Source organism: Narcine bancroftii, chromosome 7, assembly GCF_036971445.1.
Source record: "Narcine bancroftii isolate sNarBan1 chromosome 7, sNarBan1.hap1, whole genome shotgun sequence".
In the NCBI taxonomy this organism is placed as follows: domain Eukaryota; kingdom Metazoa; phylum Chordata; class Chondrichthyes; order Torpediniformes; family Narcinidae; genus Narcine; species Narcine bancroftii.
In genome coordinates, this window is record NC_091475.1 from 207,297,387 (window position 1) to 207,301,004 (window position 3,618).

Genomic DNA, 3,618 nt, shown 5'->3' on the forward strand with positions numbered 1-3,618 from the left:
TCGATGGTTCCCCAATTAGACCGACGCTGCTTCCATCCCCCTGCTTCAATAATTCAGCGTCGACTTCTCCTGCAACGTGTAAAACTCACCCCGCAAACGTCCAGATCCTTGCGCGCAAGGTGGGCTTTAATCCAGGGACAGAAGAGGAGGCAGCGACCACCTGCAGCCGCCCCCCAATGACAAGGCAGCGGGTTTCATCCACTCCAACACCGGGGGGGGGGCGTCTCGCCTGTTGGGCGAGCGGAGGGGAGGGAGCGTCTCGCCTGTTGAGGGAGCGGAGGGGAGGGAGTGGAGGAGGAGCGGCTCACCTGTTCAGGGAGCGGAGGGGAGGGAGTGGAGGGGGAGGGAGCGTCTCACCTGTTGAGGGAGCGGAGGGGAGGGAGTGGAGGAGGAGCGGCTCACCTGTTCAGGGAGCGGAGGGGAGGGAGTGGAGGGGGAGGGAGCGTCTCGCCTGTTCAGGGAGCGGAGGGGAGGGAGTGGAGGGGGAGGGAGCGGCTCACCTGTTCAGGGAGCGGAGGGGAGGGAGTGGAGGGGGAGGGAGCGTCTCGCCTGTTCAGGGAGCGGAGGGGAGGGAGTGGAGGGGGAGGGAGCGGCTCACCTGTTCAGGGAGCGGAGGGGAGGGAGTGGAGGGGGAGGGAGCGTCTCGCCTGTTCAGGGAGCGGAGGGGAGGGAGTGGAGGGGGAGGGAGCGGAGGGGAGGGAGTGGAGGGGGAGGGAGCGTCTCGCCTGTTCAGGGAGCGGAGGGGAGGGAGTGGAGGGGGAGGGAGCGGAGGGGAGGGAGTGGAGGGGGAGGGAGCGTCTCGCCTGTTCAGGGAGCGGAGGGGAGGGAGTGGAGGGGGGAGGGAGCGTCTCGCCTGTTCAGGGAGCGGAGGGGAGTGGAGGGGGAGGGAGCGTCTCACCTGTTCAGGGAGCGGAGGGGAGGGAGCGTCTCGCCTGTTGAGGGAGCGAAGGGGAGGGAGTGGAGGGGGAGAGTCTCACCTGTTCAGGGAGCGGAGGGGAGGGAGTGGAGGGGGAGGGAGCGTCTCACCTGTTCAGAGAGCGGAGGGGAGGGAGTGGAGGGGGAGGGAGCATCTCACCTGTTGAGGGAGCGGAGGGGAGGGAGCGTCTCGCCTGTTGAGGGAGCGGAGGGGAAGCGTCTCACTTGTTCAGGGAGCGGGGAGGGAGTGGAGGGAGCGTCTGTTGAGGGAGCAGAGGGGAGGGAGCGTCTCGCCTGTTGAGGGAGCGGAGGGAGGGAGCGTTTCACCTGTTGGAGCAGAGGGGAGTGTCTCACACCTGTTGAGCAGAGGGGAGGGAGCGTCTCACCTGGGGAGGGAGCGTCTCACCTGTTGAAGGAGCGGAGGGGAGGGAGCGTTTCGCCTGTTGAGGGAGCGGGGCGAGCTGGTCACTGCCTCGGGCGGAATCCAGTGATCATTGATGAGTGGTTCAAGGGGCTTCCTGGGCCGGGTCCGGGGACCCAATGCGTTCGGTGACGTCTCCGCCTCTGGGCGACCGGAGCGTTCACCTCCAGTGCTGCCGCCACCAGGACGCAGCCCTCGTCAAAGGGGGAGAGACCTGTGTGGATCAATGGGAGGAGTTTGCAGGGTGGGAGGGGTTTGTGGGGAGGGTGGGAGGGAGGGAGGGAAGGTGGGAGGGAGGGGTTTGTAGGGAAGGAGGGAAGGTAGGTGGGAGGGGTTTGTAGGGAGAGAGGGAGGGTGAGGAGATGTGGGCAGAGGTGGATAGGGAAGTGGGGGAGAGAGGAGGGGGGTTGTGGGGGTGAGGAGTGATGTGCGTGGGGATCATGGAAGGAGGGGGTATGGTTGGGGGTGGAGTGGTGGTGGGACGATTGACATAGGGGGATTTTGAGGCTCTGGGGGGGAGGGCAGGTGTCCATTTCTGTGCTGTAATGTTCTCTGGTTCTAATAGCTTAGGTAGACAATTTAACAGACAAGTTGGGCCAAATGGCCTGTTTCAGTGCTCTATAAACCTATAAATCCACCTGGAAACATACAAACCACGTTGTCCTCCAAATTGTTAACAAATAACAATGGACCCAGCACTGTTCCCTGCGGTACGCCCCTGGTTACTTGTCTCCATCTCCTACCATCCGCTAACATCTTCCACCAAGCCAATTTAGAATCCAGTTTGCTAACTTATTCTGGATCCCATCTGATCGAACCTTCCAAAACATCCTTATCAAGTTAGTGAGACGTAATTTCCCATGCATAAACTCACACTGACTTTATTTAGAACTCTCTGCCTACCCAAAGGCAAGGTCGGACCTGTCCCTCAGAATGTTGTGCGATAGTTACCCAGAACACGGTCACCAGCCCAAAGATCCCTGTCGTCATGGCAGCCTTACCTAAACAACTGTACAACCACCACCTCCACCGTTCCCTCATCTCTACCAAAAGCCATCAACTTTTTCCCAACTTCCCACAAAATCAAAGGTTCCACTTCATAATGATAATTACTTTATTGTCATACACATTATACAAGGTACACATGCACCAGAATTCTTACCTGCTGGTAAAGAAAAAGCAACTGCAAAACATACTACTTGTTTGATTTAAAAAGTCAATAAATATATGAAAAATAGATCGATAACGTGCTGTATTTGATGGCATATATAGGACCCCCCCGTTTCTCCCAAAAAACCACCCCCTTTCAGAAAGAGCCCAATCCCGAAGCATTTGTTTTAATGAATTGAAATATGCTTTAATGCCATATTAACCCCCTCCTCCCTTGTCATTTCGGGGCAACAGGAGGAAAGCACTCAAACTACTCAACCGTGGTTTCTGGAGTCGCTGCCGCTCACTTCCCCTGGTAAGAAGGCTCAGTCTCTCCTTCCCGCTCTTTCCCTCTCGCTCCCTCCCCTTCCCATCGCTCACTCTCTCCCCCGATGCTTTGAGAGGAGTGCTGGGCTTCGTCGGTCAGGCTTTGTTTGACGAGCACAGCTCCCCAAACAGATCGAATGAGGCACGGGGGCAGGTGGCAGTGAGGCTCATCCTGATCATCGAGGCCCAGCGCTCTCCTCAAAGCACTGGGGGAGAGAGTGAGCGACGGGAGGGAGAGAGGAAGCGAGCGACAGGAACCCCGAGCAAATTGAATGAGGTAAATACACTAAAACAATTTTTTTCCTGAAATCTCACGCTAAAAATTGCGGGTGTCCTATATGCCAATGGGTCTTATATGCCATCAAATACAGTATTCACAGTTACCATAATGCAAGAAAAAAGTGATGTTACAAAAGTGCAGACAATCCTTTTGTGGTGTCAGAGCAGTCCCTGAGTAGTAGTGTAAGAAGGGGAGTTTCAAGAGCCTGATAGCTGTTGGAAAGAAACAGTACTTGAATCTAGAGATGCTGGTCTTCAGGCTTATCTACCTTCTGCCCAAAGGGAGCAGCGACTGGGGTGATGGGAGCCCTCTATGATGTTGGCTGCCTTCTTGAGGCAGCGACCCACACAGACGTCTGCAGTGGATGGGAGGTCGGAACCTGTGATGGACCCGGCTGTGTTTGGTACCCTTTGCAGACTTCTGTGTTCCTGGGCACTCGAAGTCCCAAACCAGTCTGTGATGCACCCAGTCAGTATACTTTCCGCAGTGCACCTGTAGAGGTTTGATCGATTATTTACGGACACAC

General features: G+C 56.9%; 1 protein-coding gene across 4 annotated transcripts in view; it reads right to left on the bottom strand.

Moving 5' to 3' along the window:
- The window catches only part of myo7aa (myosin VIIAa), a 268,383-nt gene extending 266,843 nt beyond the window's left edge, over nt 1–1,540 (bottom strand). For 3 of the 4 annotated variants that reach the window (XM_069892100.1, XM_069892096.1, XM_069892098.1), the window contains exon 1: nt 90–681. The gene's annotated coding sequence lies outside the window, so the exon portion shown is untranslated. Of the gene's footprint in view, nt 1–89; nt 682–1,321 lie in introns of those variants that run through there. The other variant, XM_069892099.1, reaches the window with a different exon arrangement.
- Nucleotides 1,541–3,618: the final 2,078 nt, after the last annotated feature.